The sequence below is a fragment of the Dasypus novemcinctus genome, chromosome 24 (assembly GCF_030445035.2).
Source record: "Dasypus novemcinctus isolate mDasNov1 chromosome 24, mDasNov1.1.hap2, whole genome shotgun sequence".
In the NCBI taxonomy this organism is placed as follows: Eukaryota; Metazoa; Chordata; class Mammalia; order Cingulata; family Dasypodidae; genus Dasypus; species Dasypus novemcinctus.
Window position 1 is genome coordinate 59,685,060 of NC_080696.1, and position 21,796 is coordinate 59,706,855.

The following is a 21,796-nucleotide window of genomic DNA, read 5'->3' on the forward strand; positions in this document are numbered from 1 at the left end:
TCAGAGTCCACCCCCTTCACCACTGCCTCGTCCTTCTTAAGATGCAATATTTCATGGTGATTTTTTATTTATCTTTTCTCCTTTCTTCATCTTGAAACCTTGAGGGATAGACTGTGCAAGGCTCCTTTAAGCCATAAATACTCTAAAACTTAGAACAGTAGAAAATAATAGGGAAATAGGAAAAAGAAACAGTTCCCATAAATCAAGGCTTTTTACCCCCTTCATAGAAGCATATCCAACTGGAACAGAGTTTTCTAACCAAGTCTTTTTCTTTTATATTTGTGAAGGATTTTGACTCAATAAACAGCCTCAACTTTCACATTATTAAAGTAATTCTGAACCTGTCAAGAATTCTGACCGATAAACTATGTCTACCATATTGGGACTGGATCAGTCACAGAATGGTCAAAAGTGTTTTTCAAGCTGCTTCATCACCGACTGGGCAGTAACTGACCAGTGCCCCCCGGGGTATTCCAACTCATGCACTAAACCAATTAGAAGAAATGGCTTCTGGGGAACAAGAAATGGTGGCCAGGGACTGAACAATCAAACCCATCTCTTTACATGCCTTTAAGCTGTCTTGATGTCCTTAAAAAATAATTGAAAATTGTCAACAAACTCACATGTCACAAGAAAAAGCAATCCTGAGATAGTTTTACATTTGTAGGTATGTTGACACAGAGTTAGAGAATCAGGTAGCAAGCTGCTTCACAAACTTAAGGTGTATACCAAACTAGGAAATCGTGTTAAAATGCAAATTTTAGTTTAGTAAATCTAGGTTGGAGCCTAAAATTCTGTAGTCCTAACAAGCTCCCAGGTGACCCAATGCTGCTAACCCATGGGCCACGTTTGAGTAGAAAAAGTGTTCCTTACCTTGTGGAAAGGTCGCAGGGTTTTATATCAGCCTGACCTGGGTTTGTCCGCCCTCTCTGCCACTGCTTGGCTCTATGATATCGGGCAAACCTTTTAACTGCTCTGAGCCTCCATTTTCTCATTTGTCAAATGGTGTCAGGTAAAACAAATCCCATAAGATTGTTGTAAGGACGTTGTATGCATCATACAGACTGAAAAAGTAAATCCTCTTATTTAATATTCACTGTGATCCAAGAGGCAAGTGCTTATACTATCTGCACATTACAGAAGGGGAAACTGAGTCTCAGAATCATTAAATAACTTACCCAAGGTGATTAGGTTCACAAGTGGACAACGAAGGAACTCGTACGTGGGTCTTACTGGTTCCCAAGCTCTGGGTTCTTAAACTTAAGAAAAGGCCTCTCCTACACAGCTGATGGGCTAACTTGAGTGAGCTGTGGTCCCTACCTGGGAGGTGCTTTAAGTCCCCTGTGGGAGGCTGGTTGATGACAAATGAGCTGTATCTCCAACAGACAAAAAACATTTCAATTGCTTCTAAAGAATTGGGAAATCCCAACAATGAAGCATCCACTTAATTATATTTGAAATAAAAGCCCAAGCTTTAGCAGGTATTCAAGAGGAATCTGCATATATGATGAGCTCCCCAGTTACTCTTCAGAATCCTAGTTGCCCTAGAAGTGAGCAATGCATGTCTATTAAATGGAGCCACCTTCATGGCGTCTTTCCACTCCTTTTGTGTTAAATTGCTTTTCCCCTTTCCTCTGGTTCCTGCCTATGTAACCCTGAGTATTTCCTTTGCTGACTTATTGATGCTGGACACAGAAGAGAGACCCTAGAAATAAAGCTGGGCTCTCTGATTGCTTGTATAACTCAGGGCTCTTTTTGCCACAAATGACAGAAATCCAATTCAGACTAGCTTAAGAAAAAAAAGATATTTATTGCCTAACCTATCTGAAAAGTCTAGGGCACTGAGATTGGCTTCAGGAATGGCTAGACCCAGAGGTTCAAGCAATGCCATAAGGATCTGGTTCTGCATTATCCAATTCTGCTTTCCTTTGTATTGACTTAACTCTGAGGAGTCTTCTGATGGTAGCAAGGTGGCCCACTGTAGCTCCATGCATACATTCCTAACAGAATGCAATTGTTCCTTCCGAATGTTTCAGAAGAAGCCCTGGGACGTATTCAGCTTAGACTGATTTGGGACACATGTCTATCCTTGAACCAATCACCATGGCCAAGGGAATAAAAGATACTGATTTGCCAGGCCTGGGTCATGTGATCACCCCTGAGGAATGGCAGGGCAGCGTCATCCAGTGACCACGTGGATGGGTGTGGGAAGGGGTGGTCTACAATGATGCTGTTACCAGTGTAAGAGGAAATGAGGGTTGGGGAGGGAGAAAAACAGAACCGCCACAGTGCTTATTACAAGATGGCAAGAAATCACAACAGGACTGGTGGGACCTGCAGAATGAGGGAGTCTGAGATACGGTGGCAAGAGCATTTACACATCTTTCCTCATGATCCTTTCCAATCACATGATACAGATGTTACTGTGGTGTGCACAGAGGAGCTCGACGACGGTAGCGGCCTCTAGGGAATGTGTTGGGGCAAAGAGTTCCTTGCGATCTCTAATACTTGGTTTCAAAACTGTACAGCCTTGATGACGGCTTGAAGTTCAGCATTCCCGGCCTTCCCTGTGGCCCTTTGGGTGCTGGAAAATAATGAAATTTCCAAGTTAATGCAAAAGGGATTCATCTTTATCATCTATCTTTAAGGTTTGTCCAAGCCCCTGACTTCTGTAAATGAGGCACCCTCCCCAGCAACCTGATGGAATATTCATGAAGACTGGGGCTGACAACTGTGGCAAAACACTTTTCTGAATACCATCGGAGATATTAAAGAAAATCAGTCTGGAAAGAAATTAAAATAAAGATTTTGCATGTGTGCATGCCCTGGCACACACAACTACAAACACCGTTTTATGGAAATCATTTAGTTAAAGGCAGGAGACCACCCAATGCTAAAGAGTTAAACAAAAGGTAGAAACAGAAATTATTATGACCAGCACAAATACTGTTCAGGGCCTCAGGGAGCTGGATACCATGGAAATAGCAACTGTATTCAAGGCTATTTTACATGAGCCACATACTAATGAAGAAATTTCATATTTGGGGAATTTAATGATCCACAGAAAATTGCCAGCAAGTTTAAAAACTATATAGTGCTGATTAACACATCAGTTTTCCACATCTTTTTCTGTTTGATCTTTTCACAATGGACACCAAAGGACTGATGGGTTTAATGAAAAATACCCTAGAAACTTAGTGGAGAGTGTGAATCTAAGGTAAATGATACTGAAATTATTTTCCAGAATCACATCTACTTTCCACGAGTTTTATGTAGTTGGCCCACTTTGCTCAGAGCATTCAAAATTGCTACTATTTTAAGTGACAAAAATATTTCAAGCTGGCTTAAGCATAAAGGACAGTTTACCAGTCTTCTAGGGGAAGCTGCAAGTAGAACTTTATCAAGGATTTAAATGAAGTCATCGGGATGTGGTTTCTCTCCACCTTTCACTTCTGCCTTCCATTCACTGCTTCATCCTCAGACCTCATGCTGTGGTCCCCAGTAACTCCAGACTTACTTCAGTCAAGATACAAGATGGTGGAAAATAGAAGAACATTCTTATATAGGCACAGTTAATCACAATCATCATCCACTATGGAATTTGCTATGCTATTTAGTCCCTTGTTCCATCCTCAGAACAAATGTACATTAGTATTACAAGATGTTAATAATAGGGTGATATTTTGGCACTGTATTAGTCAGCCAGAGGGGTGCTGATGCAAGATACCAGAAATCTGTTGGCTTTTATAAAAGTTATTTATTTGGGGTAGAAGCTTACAGTTACTTCCCTCACCAAAGTCTATTGCCACATGCCACACAGCAAGATGGCTGCCAACATCTGCAAGGGTTCAGGTTTCCTCTTCCTCTTAAGGCTCTTTGGTCCCAGCTTCTTCTAATATCAGCTATAGGCTGGGATAAGCCTCATCTCTCTCCCAGGGCTCAATTCTCTCCAGGCTCAGCTACTCTGCTCTCTCCACAAGGTCAACTGTAAACTCTCAGGTAAACGGCTCATTTCTCTTCCCGGGACCTCTACCCTGTTTAATGGAGCCTTCTCTCTTTCCTCATGTATCTGCTTCTCTGTGTATTTACTTCCTGGGGCTCCACATTAAAACTCCAAACTCTGTCCTCTGCTATGTAGTTTTCTCTGTGAGTGACCTGCCCACCCAGGGGGCAGGGACTCAAATCCTAGTGGCATGGCCCAATCAAAGCCTTAATCATTATTTAATCAAGGTAAACCTTTGAATTTAATATAATCTAATACACCCAGAGAAACAGACCAGTTTACAAACACAATCCGATATCTATTTTTGGAATTCATAAATAATACCAAGCACAAATACACCTAATGAAAACTATGGACTGTAGTGAATAGTAATATATTAATATTTTTCATCAATTATAAAAAAATGAGAAAATTATCCTAAGTGACAGAAACCAGACACAAAGTACCATATAGTGTTTGAGTCCATTTATATAAAATGTAATTATAAATAAACTTATAGAGATGGAATTAGATTAGCAGATATATATGGCAAGGGAAGGATAGAGGGATTGAGAGGTGACTGCTAAGGGGTAGGGTTTTTTTCCTTTTGAGTAATGGAAATGCTCTAATATTGATGGTGGTGATGAATGCACAACACTGTGATTATACCAAAAGCCAGGGAATATGTACTTTGGATGGATTACATGGTATGTGAATTAATATATCACAATAAAATTACTTCTTTAAAAAGATGGTAGAAAATAGACTCTATTTCTGGCACTTCCCACACAAGTCCCATGATTTTTTTTGATCCATATCAGTCAATAGTCTCTCCTGGACCAGTTGTCAGGGTAAGAGGAATCTGAGTCCCTGATTGGCCAATTCTGGTCCATCTGATCCAACCTTAGAGTAAAGAAAAAATCCCCATTTAGTAGGGGAAGCATTGATTCCTCAAAGGAAATGTGGAACACTATTACCCAAAGAAAAGCAAAGACTTTGTTTATTGCCAAAAACAATAACACCTATTAAAAGGGGTTTGGAGCAGTTAAAGTTTCCATCACGGCCAAGAGCAAATGATTATTCACAGATGAACAAAGACAGCATCTTTCTTAGTTTTTGCTCCTTTCCTCTTTCTTGTCATTTTTCTGCTCTCAAAACCATTCCCTTCTAGTTCATTTGAAAATCAAAACCACAGATTCACAATGCAAAGCTTACCAGTAAATGGACTTCTTATCTTCAGAAAAAGTGATTCTGAATCTATACAAATGATTTTTTCCCTCTGCGATAAGTAACTAAACTCAACTCCTTTGAGGCTGTTTAAATTAACTAGAATTTATGCAGGTACACAATGTTAAAGGAAAAAGTATGGTGTCTAGAAGGCACAATGAGGCAAGTACAAATGGAGACTCTGCAGCCACACAAAACTTTTGGTTTCATGGGGACTATATGACAGGAACATTGAAAAGGCATAGTCAAATCCAAAATAAAATAAAAAGAATCACTGCCTTTTTTATACTCAAAAAGGAACAACTAACTTCTTTCTCAGTAGCATACATGCTTCCATACTTTATCAATAGGCATTTGCTTTGCTTAACTAAGTATTGGTTCATAAGTTGATAAGCTAACCATTTGTGAACTCAGTAAAAATTCTAAGGTCTTAAGTTCTTTTAGAAGCAGGGCTCCTTAAGCCCTAGCTTGAAGTTTCTCAATTCTCACATCACTCTTGCTGTTAAAAAAGAATAAAATAAACAACACATTATGAATTATTTCCAAATGAATAGAGAATGTACTAAGGGAGCTCCCTTCTTTGGAATACAATCCTTCCCTAAATGGTAAGTCATTTGTAATATGCATAATCTCTCCCAAATCCAGGGATGAAAATCCAGGCAAGAAATATCCAAATGTCCCAGCTCTGCTTGATTCAGAGACCACCTAGAACAGGGGTCAACACATTTTTCTGTAAAGAACCAAAGAGTAAATATTTTAGGCTTTATGGATCATACAGTGTCTGTTGCAACTACTCAACTCTGCCATTGCAGTGCAAAAGCAGCCATAGATAATATGTAAACTAACGAATGGGGCTGTGTTCCAATAAAACTTTATTTATAAAAATCGAAGGTGGGCTGAATTTGGCCCATGGCCATAGTTGGCCAAACTCTGACATAGAGAACACTGTGTTGAAGGATTCTGAGGCTTTGTCTGAGCTCAGGAGGAAAGATTTTCAAGATCAATTAGTGGTATCCACCAAGGGCTTGGAAAGGGAGGGCCAACAGTAGTTGAGGCACACATCTGCTCTTTCTGCAGACTGACAATTTGCTTTGTCATCCACATGTTCACCCATGGCAGGAATGGTGAACCAACTGTCTAGGGTAAATATGTAGTCTGAGTTTTCTTCTGGGGTAAATTAATTACCCTACATAGGGGTCAAGCTCATGACCTTGGCCTCATTAGCACCAGCCTTAACCAGCTGAACTATCTTGCTACAGATCAGGCTGCTAGAAAGGCAGGAAAAAAATAATGCCCTCCTTTCTTTGAAATGAGAGCAACTCACACTGGGAAAATGATCATTAGGAGAACGAAGCTTTTGCATCTTTCTCAATTTAACCTCTTGTCATTAGATTTCTTTAGCTCTCATACTTCAGGGGTTGTGGATTAATGAAACATATTAAGTGTTCTATGTTTTCCATAGGCATAGGCTGCTACCTCCTTTACAAGGCAGATAACATGCTGTTTGGTAAGCAAACTGAAAATCATTTCCAGACTACATAATATAGGAAAATGAAGAGAAGATCCAGGAACAGGTAACACGGTAGATTACTTTTTTCTCCAACCGTGTCATCGCTGTAGATTAAAGGAAACAGTTCTTTTTGGGAAAAGACCTCCCAAAATGAAAGCAGAAACCAGGCATTTCAAAGTTGTTAACCACACCTTTGTTTTGGAAATCTTTGTATAGATTACAAAGGAGTTCCAGGAACATTTGTAGAGTGGATGAACCAATGAACGAAACTGCTTAGAATGTAGGCTGGACATCGTCATGGGTGTGTCACCAGTGCAGTCACCCAGGGACGCAGCCATTGCTGTCTTGAAATTCTTAAAAAAACTTTTAACAAGGGCCCCCATGTTTTCGTTTTACACGAGGCCTCTCAAATTATGCAGCCAATCCTGAATATAAGAGTTGCTGAATACATCTCCATTACAGTCTTCTCACTGCAGTTAGGTAGGAGGTGTTCCGAGACAGTGTTTATTCATTCATTCATTATTTTTTCATTCATTCACTCAATGGCAATTTTTTGGAAGTTCCTTTTGTGCCCCAGTGTTTTGAGTTCTTTTCATCTTTTTGGTCATTATGACCACTCGGAAAGAGGGAAAACAAAGGCTCTGCGAGATTAAATGACATGCGTAAGGCCACACAGCCCCAAATGTCAGAGCCAGGATGCTGCACTCAGCCTGCGGGATTCCAAAGTCTGATCTTTTTACCACTTTTCAAATCTCAACCTAGAAAAGTCTCAAAAACAGATAGTTTCCTTGATATCCCATTGTTACCGCAAAGTACTCCACAAAGATTGCCCTTGACCTCGGGGGGCCACATGTCTGATTTGATGTTAATGAGAACAGCATCATTAGTTGATCATCTAGCACCATGTCAAAAAATGTTCACTTATAATAAATCCCAGATTCCACAAACATACAAGTGAATTTTAAGCCTCAGTTAAATTGCCAGGCATGAGGATCCAGACATGATTAAAATTGCTTTGTCAAATTAATGGTCATGCCTGCTTGGGCTTCCCTAAATTCATAGACAAAAGCTGAAATTCAGCCAGACAGACCTTGGGAGTCCTGGTAAGGTTTTCCTCAAATGGTTCCTGAGAATGGCAACTAATACTAACACTAAAAATAATAATGTTTCCATTTTCTTATGGCAGATATTTTCAAGCTTGAAGATTTTCTTGAGATGCAAGCCATACTCTGCTCAGAGTTTGTGACCCTCATGCTACTACCATAACCAACAGAATAAAATGACCTCTAAGAAATTTGAGGAACTGGGTCAAATCTACCTGACACCAGTACAGCGATTAGACTTACTGCCTTCTAGCTGGGCTCAAGCCATGTACAAGAATGCGTTTCCAAGAACATTCCTTCTAGCAGCCAAGACAGACAAGAGTTTGGCTCCCCCACCCAACAGACTGTCAGTTTTCACCATTGCAGAGTTAGTGTTGAAAACATTTCATGCTGTAATTGTTAAATTCATGCTTATTTGATGAAGATGGATGTCTAATTAATCTGATTTTTTAAAAAATACTGTGTGCCAATTCAGAGACATTCTGAAGATTTAGCACCAAGAAAACCCAAAGTGTTCATGCAGACTTTTTGGAATGACAAAACCCAACTTCTGGCAGCACAATCACTGTTCATTTGGCCAAATGATCCTGAAACAGAAGCTGTTCTTAACACTTCTCCAAAACAAAGTACCCTGATGTTTGTGCAGGGATGCTTCTGCCCGCTTCTTTATCCCTAAGACTCTGGTAGAGAAGGTGCTGGACAAATATGTACTAAATAAATGATCGACTAAGTGAATTAATTAAGCAATAAAAGCAGTTTTTTTTTTCATTAAAAGAGAGGAATAAAGTCCAAAGCCCTTAGAAAAGTTGCTTAGCAGTGTGACCAGGTGCAGTCTTATATCTCTGCCAACAAATAATGAAAACAACCATTTCTTGCATGTACCGTAACTTCTAAGTGCTTTACAGTGACCACCTTATTTTGTGGTCACAGCAACCCAATGAGGTAAGTGCTACTTCAATTCCCAATTTACAGATGAGGCAAATGAGACTTAGAAGGGATAGGTAACAGGTTCAAAGTCACAGAGCCAAGAAACTCAAAGAGCCCACACACTGGCCTCCATGCTATATATATATATATATATATATATATATATATATATATATATATATATATATATATAATAGGATTTTTCCAATTCGTGGCTGCTCCCTCTTTGTTCTGCCTCCATTCCCTGTCAACAGATCTATCTTCTGCTCTGTCCTATTTGCCCACTCTTAAAGCATCAGCTTCTTGGGGGATAACAGATTCGAGAAATAGAAAAGGAAGTTATCAGAGCCTCAGATACCAAAGCAGCCTGACCCATTCCAGAAAGGGCTGCTGAGAAAGAGTCCAATCATCCCAAACACTTGTTATTTCCAAGAGAATAAAACAGAACTATGTCTTCTGGCAGCCTGCCTTAAGCTCCTTATAACAGCTTCCATTTAAAAGATATCTTCCGTGTGCCTGTCACCGTGTGTTTACATACATCATAGGAAATCCACCATCTCTCAGACTTGCATGGGATTATTATCCTCATTGTACAGATAATCCTGAGACTTAAAGTCACCCCACTATGAGGAAGCTCATCTGTATCCAAAGGCCAAGCTTCTTCCTTCTGCTTAACCAGTTTTGATACCTTCCTAAATATCAGGTATGATACTGCTTGGAAGTGGGTATTTCACAATAACTGGGTGCAATCCTGCTTTTTAGTGGGCAGGGTGCAGGTATATTGGACATTTTTCAAAACATGGGACAGTCCTACACAGCAAGAAATTGTTCCACCCAATAGCACCTCCCATGAGAAGCAATGCATTTCCAACATGCTGGGGACCACATAGAGCCAATTTGGCATAGCTAGACTTCAGGAAAGGATGCACATTTTGTAGGAGCCTGAAATTTATACCATTGGGAGACCCTCTTTAGAAAAAAAAGACAAAATCGCAAATACAAAATGAGATACCAATGTGAATATTTACTTTGAATAAAAACACAAAACAGTTTACTGGAGACTTAGATTCACAACTGTCTTCTAATATCACTTTAGGCAACATTGGAAATGCTTACATAGAAATGTTTCTTGATTGTACCCTGACTTCCTTTCCTCCCTAGAATATTCTGTATCTCCCAGCAGCTCCCTGAATCAGTGGTCCATGTAAAGAAGAGGACCTGACACTGAAGCTTCATTAGCTTCAGAGTAAGTTTGTCTCTACCTGGATCTAACCTCTCCTTACCTTTGTTCTTCATCTATAAAATGAGGATAAAAGTAAGGTGAGGGAAGAGAGTGTTTGGGTTTGCTAAACTGCCAAAAGCAGACACCTTAAAACACCTTGGCTTTAACAAGGAAATTTATTAGCTTACAAGATTACATTTTGAAGCCATCAAGTGTCCAAACCTAGGCATCATCAAGACAACGCTTTCTACCTGGAGACTGGCTGCGGGCAATGCTCACCTCCTCTGTCACATGGCAAGGCACATGCCAGTACCCGCTGGTCTCTCCCTTCTCTTCTAAGTTTCGTTGCTTTCAGCTTTTTCTTCCATGGCTTTCTCTGTCTTTTTCCTTATATTCATCCCATTTATAAAGGACTCCAGTAAGAAAATTAAGACCCAGCCTGGGCCATGCCTTAACTGAAGTAACCTATGCAAAAGATCCTACTTACAACAGGTTTACTCCCATAGGAATAGATTAGCTTTAAGAGCATGATTTTCTGGGGTACATAGAATTTCGAACCACCATAGAAAGGATGGCAGGAGGGGGAAGGGGGGATAGAAGGGGAAATGGAGAAGAGAAGGAGAGAGAGAATTTGGCAAATTGTGTTAGCCTTGATGATAACTCCATCAAATCTGTTCCCCAATGTTCAATGAAAAAGCCCAAGTAAGGAAAGGGAATCCAGGTAAAAAGAGCCTAAGTCTGAATTTTGCAACATACCAATGATGATGCTGATGCTGATGCTGATCATAAATGATGACTGCCATTTATTGAATGCTTGTAAAGTTCATTCATGGATTAACTCTTATAATCCCTGAAGTAGTTCAACCACAGAAGGCCTGAATTGTCATTTATTTAGAACTGTTGTATAGGAAACTCTACTTCATGAACAAATATGAGTGGATGGCTCTTAGGGCTGGAGCTAATTGGATACTGTGGTTGTGAACCTGGACTTCAGTCCCTGTGAGCCTTGGTCCAGGTTCCTCTTCCACCTCCCAGATCACAACCATAGGACAGTGACTTTACCTCTCTGTGATTCAGTTTCTTCATCTGTAAAGTGAGGGTGATCTTACCTGCCTTTCAACTTTCTGTGTAATTTGTGTAAAGCACCTGCTAGGGGCCTCTGGAGAGTAAGTGTGTAATTATTAACATTTCTTCAAAATCATCCAACTATACTTCCCCTACCATGAAAGAGTGATCACACTCTAGGGAATTTTTCCTAAGGAAAAAAATTTAATAAAAGAATAAAACTATATGTACAAATATATTCCCTGCAGGGTTATCTATATTTATTTTGCTTTTTTTTTTCCAGAAAAGGATTAAAAATGCTTGTTATCTGTAATAGAAAATAACTGGAGACAATCTAATTGCTCAACAGTAATACAACATTGGAGGTAATCATGGTACATCGACATGACAGAATATTATGAAGACATTAAAAAATGATGATTATGGAGACAGACTAGTGATACGGAAATGGTTTTTGTTATGTTATGCAAGAAAAATAGAATACAAAATGGCATCTGCACTGTGAGAATAAGGACTATGTCGGTCATTTTCACCCCTGAATAGCCAGTACCTAGCACAGGGTAGGCACTTGGTGACTATGCATAGCATGGACAGTGAAAACATGGAGGCATGTGGACAAGATTTGGAAGGTCAAGTGTACAAAATAAAAATAGTATTGATGGTATTAAAGACTTTTTTGCTGTTTCTGTAGTTGAAAAGGAAGGGAGGGTAGAAGAAAAGAGCATAAAAGGGAGAGAGAGAAAGAGGGAGGGAAGAAGGAAATAAGGAAGGAAGGAAGAAGGGAGGGAGGGAGGGAGGATGGATAAAAAGATCTTGTGACATTGAAAGTCATTATAGCAAATTGTTAAAAGCCTAGACCTCAGAGTCACATGGACTTATATTTGAATCTTGAACCCCACACACACTCCTGCTGTTTACCTGCCTGAACAAGCTGGACAAGATCTGTAACTTCTTTTAAATCTATTGCACTCAGACATAAAATAGGGTCAATGATAGTACCACCTACTGGGAATGTCTTCAAGATTAAGTAATATAATGTATGCAAATTACCTGGACTGATACATATTAGACACCCAATAAAGGTAACTGCTTTTAATGCTACCATTATCATCTTTTGATCATCATGGAAAGTCTTCTGAGCTGCTAACATACAGCAGAGAAAACATACAATGGTAAAATTCTCCAGCCAGTCACCCAGAAAAGAACCATAAAATACCACCAGAAGACACCGGTACTGACCTGAATCCCCTTGTGGGATCAGAGAGAGAAAACCATTGACAACCTCTCGAGTTAAGGGAGCTAGCTTCTTACAGACCCACTAAACCAATATATTTTCTCATCACAAAGTTTCTTGTACAGACTAACTGCAATGGCTCCATCCATGGAAATAATTAACATGCCCCTGGCAGCCTTTATTGATATTCGGTTTATAAAGCAGTGACCTAGAGATAGGGCATCTCTTGCAGATTAATGGCTCACAAGGGTCATTATTGGTGCAAAGGTACTTCCAGAGGCTACTATTTCTTTCCAACTGGGCATTAGCCCACAGTTTCAACCACCAAATGCTTTGCACACACAAGGGTCTCCATTAGTAGTTGGGATGTGCATGCAATAACAAGATTTGCCTTCAAACACGCCACTTTGCATTTTTCAAAGGCGAGAGGGCCTTAGGAACGGAATAAAACATTTATTTATGCTGGAAATCTTCACAAAGCAACACTGTTCTGCCTTATAACCCAGTACAACATCTGCATGGCTACAGTTGAGATGGCTCGCTGCTTGCCCCAAATCCATTATTCTTTCTTCTTTGTAACAGAACACCAATATATTCTGAGTGAAGTTGTGCCCAGTCAAAAAACTAACATTCCCCAGCCCTCCTTGTGCCTAAGATAGAAGCACACATCACTTGGTGGGACATCTGGAAACTCCTTGTTGCTATTTTTCCCTTGCTTCCTCTTGCATCAGATATAAGATGACTGGGGTTAAGCAGGCAGCTTGCGATTTTGAGAATCACAATCCTCAATATGATGTAGCCACCAGCTGGCAGGAGCCATGGTGCCTGGTTAACTTCCGCAGCTGCTACACCAATGCTAGTCTGCCTACTTCCAGCCCTCTTGTATATGGAAGAGAAATTTTTTTGTCAGCAACTGTGAAGGGTCCGATATTTTACTCTACTTGCATGATAACAAGTTAGACTACTACTGTTCCATGGATTCTGGCAGAAAACACGAGCCTCTTGGGTCAGAGACAAAGGAATTTATTACTCACAACACAGCAGGCGGTTTGAGCTTCATGTTCTTATTGGTTCCACTTGTGCCCCAAGTTCCACGGAAGCACGAGAAGCAGCCCAGGTGAGTGTTATGCATGAGGGACCTTTGCATAACTGCTGAGGAACCCCTAATTTAGGAATTAGTTTTTTTATAATTGACTGTGAGCAAACCTGCCTGATCTTTACCTTGTAGGGAAACAGTATCTTTATTATATTGCACAGCAAACAAATCTTCCTCTGCCCAGAGAGAGGCACTATTTATATCTCTCATAACTGTTCTAACAAATACCAGAGGGGATACTCCAAAACAAATTTGTCAGTGCCTCTACTCACAAGATATACAGAAATGCAAAAGAGCCATGGAGAACCAACTCCCAACAATAACTGTCTATCTTGTTTAGGCCACTGTTATTTCCAAACTCTGAATGGAAATTCTAACCAATTTTGTCAAAGGTTGCACCGCCTTGTCATTTTCCTCCCCACCTAGTAGAACTTTGGTTATGTGAATCTCATGGAATAAGATGGCATGTGGGACAGAAGGAAATACATGGGCTAACTCTGAAAGCAGACTGCCAGGTCCTGATCCCAGCTCCATTCGTCATTGGTTGTATGACTTCGAGCAAGTTACCTAGGAGTATGCAGCTCAGAGCCGTGGTGAGGATTAAATGTGTCAACACATGCAGCATTCCTGGATAACACCCGACAGTAAAGAGTTGTTAGAGAAGAGCCTGGCGAGCACAGCAAAGCTTTGTAAGAGCACAAACCTGAGTTTGAATCCCAGCTGCCTACCTCCAGCCCTCTTGTATATCATCACCCAGAATTACCAGCTGGGTGATGAGGGGCAAGTGTCTAACCATTTCGAAATTTAATTTCTTTATCTGTAAAGCAACATGTTCCCCGCAGACAGTTTTAGGAACGAAAAGGGATAATTCTTAGCACAATGCGGGACACCTGCAAAAGTCTTAAGAAAAGCTGTCCCAGCTTGTTGTTGCCGGAATCATTCATTCTTGTGTTCAACTTGAAACCTGTCCTTTAATCATTTGGAGACATCAGAAGACCTTTGTACTTCTCACTTTACCATATGAATATTTTTAGTCAAACATTATTAAATTTCTCTGATTGCAAACCCTTTTAATCTTCTGATTTCATTCTCACAGAGGTCACCTCAGGTCACCCCAACCTCATCAAATTCTCCATCAGCCCCATTGCATCATAGATAGATACAGATTCTCAGAGCTAACTGTTTTTTATGCTCCTGAGTCAGTGGAAAGGATTTGGTCTTTCTTCTTTTAAAAGGTCTCTGAACCCCATTTGTTCTAAATAATACTTTATGAGAAAGATCCAAGTGCTAATTGAAAGCATTTCATTCCCTCCATATTAAATTAAAAATGAGATCTGGAATTTCTCATCTACACTAAAATCCTCCAGTGCTATTCACATTTCCAGTATGAACTCTAACGCACTAAAACAATTTCAGAATTTTCAAAGTTTAAAGATTTTATAGATTTTCTTAAAGTAAGATTGATTTTAATTATTTTAAAATACAACATTTACAAGAATGTCACTGTAGAATTTCTTCCTTTCATCACATCTTTTTGACAGCTGAGAAAGGTCTCCTTCATACATCTGAATTAGATCCTATAATAAATGATGATCTTAACTTGAGACAGGTTTATTACATGATGAAAACTCACAGCTGTAAGCTTATAATTAAGCAGTAATATTAATAAAAGTGAGCTTGAGCATATGTTCCAATAATGTGCAAAGATTTGAAAAGAGCTGAGTGCTGGGTGATAGAGGGATTTTCCATTTATTGGAGTGTTTGGAATGATCTCTATTTTTTATCCCTTTTTGTGACATCACAGGCTGAATTCTCAAATTCACCAAAACAAATCTTGGATTCCTTCTGCTAATATAGGTTTCCACATCAGAACTAGGAAAAAAATTCTGAAAAATTGTCCCCACAACTTTTAGGGTTGCCATTATTGACCAGGGAAATCCTAGTAGCAAAAATCACAGCAGAGTCAGACATAGTTCAACAAGTATTGATTGAGAAGCTGTAGGGAAACAGACTTGGCCCAGTGGTTAGGGCGTCCGCCTACGACATGGGAGGTCCGCGGTTCAAACCCCGGGCCTCCTTGACCCGTGTGGAGCTGGCCATGCGCAGTGCTGATGCGCGCAAAGAGTGCCCTGCCACGCAGGGGTGTCCCCCGCGTATGGGAGCCCAACACGCAAGGAGTGCGCCCCGTAAGGAGGGCTGCCCAGCACGAAAGAAAGTGCAGCCTGCCCAGGAATGGCGCCGCCCACACTTCCCGTGTCGCTGACAACAGAAGCGGACAAAGAAACAAGACGCAGCAAATAGACACAGAGAACAGACAACCGAGGGAGGGGATGGAATTAAATAAATAAATAAATCTTTAAAAAAAAAAAGAGAAGCTGTAATGTATCACATACAAGTTCACCATTCATCATCTGGAGAACTCCTCTTCATCTTCCAAGGAAGTCCAGGTGTCCTTCCCTCTGGGAAGCCCTCCCTGATTTCTTTTCACTCAACGTGGAATAAACACAGGCATCCATCCCATCTGTGTCATCCCAAAGTGTCCTGAGCACATCTTGACCATTGCATTTATCCCATGGTGGCATAAATTTTTAATTGTTTTTGTGTTACTCAGTTGTAGGCTTGGTATTTAATATTTGCTGTAGAATGTAGTGGGTGCTCATGTAAGTGCTGTGATAACAGAGTACATTAAAAATGGCTTCAAGAAGTCTAGTGTGCCTAGCAGGAAAAACAAATTTGCAGTCAGGCATGGGTGCAATTGCAGCTACAGAGGTCAACGAGGAGCTTTATGGAATCATTGTAGGCAGGGTTGTGAGCCACGATGGAGATAACAGTCAGATGTCCACACCGCACAACTGGCGGTGAGAGGGTATTTACACAGGGGACCAAAGGGAAATTTTCTTTGCACAAGTGTTCACTGTCCTGACAGTGTGAGCATTTCAGGACTCCCTGCATTTGTATTCTTACTGTCCATTGTTAACATTTCTACTGTGTTTCCATCCATCTCAGTCTGTTTGTCCTGAGTTTCCTGGAACTTGTCCTAAAGAAATAGTCGTAAATCCACCAAAAGATTAGAGTTAAAGAATTTATTAAAAAATTAGAAACAACTAAAACTTGTAACAGTATATGAAGTGTTAAACAGATGATGGCACATCCCTTTAAGGGAATATTATATATATAGCCAATAAAAAATAACATTTTTATACAATATTTAATGACATATAGAAATATTTATGACAATGTAAACTACAAAAGCAACAGAATATATTCATGTCATCTTTGTTCATATATATAAAATAAATGCATAAATATATGCATAGAATTGTGTGCTTTCTTTGTTCTTTGTTCCAAAATAGGAAACGCTACTGAATCAATGTAAAATCACAATAGAATTTGCTAGAACTGGCATTTGAAAGAAAATTGTCATCTGAAACAAGGTCATCTACAGTAAACTTGATTATACAGCTTGTCTGGGGATGAGGAGTCCAGCTTGCTCAAGCAGTCTGGTTGTCACGGTTGCAGCATAAGATATTCCCACATTCCCATTTGCACAAGACTCATGTGCAATACAACGAAACTTGCATGAGACTAGACAAAATGCAGATATTTTTGAATGAACTTGAAGGCATATTTTATGGACTTGGGGACTTGAGAATACTAAGAGGGAGTGTGCTTTCACTGGAAGGAGTCTGTATGATTTATAATGATGAGTAAATTGCTTAAACTGTTCTCAACCTCCTCCTCTCAACATGGGGGAGAACAGAACTCATCTTCCTTGACTCACAGAGTCATGGCAAAAATCTAATGCCTTGACATATGGAAAGGAATTTTTAATTTACGACTCACTAGTCCAATGTGAAGTATGAATAATTTTATGGCCCTGGTTCTGGGGCCATTAACAATTACCAGCAGCTTGATTGTATTTCTGATTTACCATGGTAAGCACTCTGATAGCAAGAAAATAGGGAATCTTAGCAACTCAAAGAGCAAACTATTACTAGTGGTCAGCCCAGCAAGTGGCAAAGAGAACTATAATCACAGCCACAAAACTAAATGGACGGCGGACTTGGCCCAGTGGTTAGGGCGTCCATCTACCACATGGGAGGTCCGCGGTTCAAACCCCAGGCCTCCGTGACCCGTGTGGAGCTGGCCCATGTGCTGTGCTGATGCGCGCAAGGAGTGCCCTGCCATGCAGGGGTGTCCCCCCGTAGGGAAGCCCCACGCGCAAGGAGTGCACCCCGTAGGGAGAGCCGCCCAGCGCGAAAAAAAGTGCAGCCTGCCCAGGAATGGTGCCGCACACATGGAGAGCTGACACAACAAGATGATGCAACAAGAAGAAACACAGATTCCTGTGCTGCTGACAACAACAGAAGCGGACAAAGAAGAAGACGCAGCAAATAGACACAGAGAACAGACAAGTGGGATGGGCGGGGAAGGGGAGAGAAATAAATAAATCTTTAAAAAAAAAAAAACTAAACTAAATGGACTGGGAGCAGATATGGCTCAAGCAGTTGGGCACCTGCCACCCACATGGGAGGTTCTGGGTTTTGTCTCCTGAAAAAACAAAAGCAAACAACCAGCAAAGCAAATGAAGAAACCGATTCAGGGAAGTGGATGCAGTTCAATGTTTGAGCACTGGCTCCCCATATACAAGGTCCTGGGTTCAATCCCTGGCCCCCAGTACCTAAAAAATAAAAATAAATAAAAAGTAAAAAACCGGATGGACTGATTTCAGGACCCTAATACAAAATATAAGCCTACCCCAGCAGGTATATTAGAAAAACCACCAACACCACAAACATTTAATTTCTAGGCTACAGTAGTCAATCTTCATTATTCACAGATTCAAATCAATACTCAGAGTGTGTTCTCAGTCATTTGCAGACAGGCCCAAAGCAGCAAACTATTTGATTTGCCCAATTTGCATATTCCCAGGTGAAGTGAATAAGGCAACGCTCTGCCTTCTTGTTTCAGCGCTCATGCTGTAAACAAGTGTCCTTTTCACAGTCTCTTTAGTGCCTTGATTTTTGCATTTTTTTGTGCTTTCTATTGGTAATTTTACTGTTTAAAATGGACCCCAAACTTATTTCCAAAGTGTTGTCTCGGGTTCCTAATTGCAAGAAAGCGTGCTATGCCTTACAGAGAAAATATGTGTGTTAGGTAAGTTTGGCTCAGGCATGAGTTATCGTGCTGTCAGTCGTGAGTTTAGTGCCAATGAACCAACAAGATATATTAAACAAGGTGTTTTTAAACAGAAAACACACATAAAACAAGGTTTTGTATTGATCTGTTGGCTTGGCCAAAATGTTGTGATGGAAACTGACTGGCACATACCTCTTTTTTTTTCCCCTAAAAACCGTGGTCCCACATTTGCAAATTCAGTGTGTGCAGAACATTATAGACAATCACTATTACGGCAAGGATTGACTGTCTTTGATAAATGAGGCATTATGGAACTTCTCCAAGCCCCAGGTGTGTCCATTGTTGAGTGGGGGTAATAAGACCTCCCCACAGGGTTGTTATGATGTATAAATGAGATCAAACACGTCACCTGCTTAATACAGCACGCAGCGCATACGAGGTCCCTAATGCATGCCGCCTTTCCCTCCTGACACTGCCCTGGAGATCCATTAACCTCTGTGCAGTGACAGCTCTTTGTACTTATGGCGTCATCATAGAATCAGGAATGGACAGAAAGGGAAGTACATGCTACCAAACATCTTGATCAAACAACAACCCACAAATGCTTAACAAGTAGAAAAAGGGGACATTTTCCAAAACTTCACAAATCAATTGCATACAATTGTAAAAAATATCATGATTCTATTTGTTTCAAAACTTTATTTTAAAAACAAAGATAAGTAGTCAAGATAGAAAGTAAACGATAATAACTTTCCCTAAGGATAAATTGTTTGGGGGCTTACTCCTATCTTAAGTTTAAAACATTCTGCTGAAAATGGAAGGAGTGCCCAATAGCAAAATGGAATTTAGGACCAAGGGCCAGCAAAACTTTCATCAACTGCACCAAAGCTGGTGCCATCAGAAGGCTGGAGAAGTAAGGGCAATTCTTCACCCTGTCTTCCTCACACCAATACTTTGCACCAGAAGAGCGCTTCATATCGTTCAAACTACTTTCAAATACTTTATGTAACTGAGGTATGTGAATGAAGCAAAGCAGGTATCTCATTTTACAGATGAGAAAACTGGAATGGAGGTGGGGGGTGGGAAACAGTGCTAGCAAAATGATTGTGCAATAAATTCAACCCAGACCCAGGCCTTTAGATTTCAAGAATTACAAGAGCAATATTCCATTTAAGCTGAAATCTGCTAAACAGGAATGTTTATGAAGTTTGCCATGTATTTCAGATATATTATCTCTAAAGGTAGATAGCCTTCAATGAACAATGTTTTAAGATTTATTATTTAAAATGTCTTCTTCCAAATGTGTCAAATTAAAAATTCCTAAACAAACACTGTCAAATCAATATTTTGAAACTGCTTTGCATTCAAATGACAGGCTGATGGTTACAAATGAGAGTTACAAATGAGGACCTAATCCATGAACATTTTTGCTATAATTTTAGAAGCTGCTTCTATGTACCATCCATTTCCATGTTGAGGACTTTGACGGTGGCAAGAAGGCAAAGTAAACAAACTTTACTGAGGTTTGCACACAATTCTAGGTGAGGCCTCCATGAATGGAAAGGAACTTCTGATCATCTAACACAAAGGGGCAACTTCAAATTCTTTTAGTTGGTGAAAAAATGTGGCTAACTCTGCTTCGTGCCAAAGATTTTGTTGAACAAGGACAAAAATCAAGGTGAGGCTCCTCTCCTTTCCTCAAAGCAGAAATAACCACAAATAGAATACGGTAATAATAGGCAGACAGGACTATTCTTTTTAAAATTGGGAAGAACAGGAAGTTGATAGCTCCTAGGCAAATGTGACAAGAGCTGAAAGCACAATAGAATCTAAATCAATCCAACTGCCAAACTCAGTAATATCCTGACAAAATTAGTTTTTTACAAAAGAACACATTTTCCTGCCATCTCCTCTACCCTCCTAGTTTTCTCCTCTGGAGATTTCCACCAACAACATCTTAATTGATGGGGACTGATGGGGATTTTAGTTACTCCAAAGGCTAAACTTGGGCCCCGCCCCAGAGGGCCATTTAAAAGCAATGTATTTCAGCAATATGTGGTGTTCATGTAGATAGAAAGTTCTTAATAGAATCTGGAAAGATGTTTTTTGGCAGAAAATGATTTCATAGACATTTTTCATTATGATAGATGTGGTATTATAACCATTATAAAAAATTTCAAGCTGTGTTGCAGCTTTGTCACTAGCGTTATAAATCACTCACTTGTATATTAAAGTCTGTGGAAAGCAACTGGAGGAAAGGGGAAAAGAAAACAGCATCTCCTGTTTACAGGCTAAGTATAATTTGGCATTATTCTTAAAGGTTCAAGGCAGCTTAGAAAATCTGTATTCAGTGCTTCTGTTAGGATCAGGAGATCATATTCCACAGCTGCTGAGAAGGAGAGGAAATATCCAGGCAGTGAGTTAACATTTTCTGCGTATATCCTGAACTGAAAGGCAAATGCTGTGCTTCCAAGAGTTGGAGAAGAGAGAAGCTCACTGCCATTTGCAAGATAAGCTAGCAAGGGAATTAATTAAGAAAGCACACACATTAAAAGCAACTCTGTACAACCAATGCAATTTATTTTATACACATGGATGTTGCATGCCTTCATTGGTTTACCGTTCTTCCACCTTTGTGAGCAGTTGAACTGTGTAACCACATTCTCTGAGTTGGGATGAAGCTCCCAATTCGGGGTTTTCCAATTTTAAGGATGCCCTCTCTCTCTAGACTGTATTGAATCTTAATAATTAAAACATAATAAAATTGAAATGGCAGAGAGAGGCAAAGACCCATCACAGAGTAACATCTGCCCCTTTTTCTCTATCAAAAGCAAATACATCTAAATACAATGCCCAACACTTTCAGCCCTTGTCGCAAAGTGAGCAGGCTGTGATCAGAATGGTCTGACAGCTAATTTGGCTCATTGATGGACGTGGGTGGGTTGAGGATAGTGACAGAGGGGATTCCCCATAATGTGCAGCCAAGCATCTAGGCCAGTGGTTTCTTGACCAGGGCAATTTTGTTCCCACAGGACTTTGGCAATATCAGAAGACATTTTTCAGTTGTTACGGCTGAGTAGTGTGTTGCCGTCCTCTGGAGGGTAGAGGGCATGGATGCTGCTCAGCATCCCACAATGCCCAAAACAGCCCCCACCACAAAGACTTCTTTGGCCCTCAAGGTCAACAGTGCCAAGGCTGAGAAACCCTGGCCCGGGGTTCACCAGGCAAACTCTCCAGCCAGGGGATTGATGGTCTTATGTTTTTTTACAGCACTCATGATGACAAGAATTG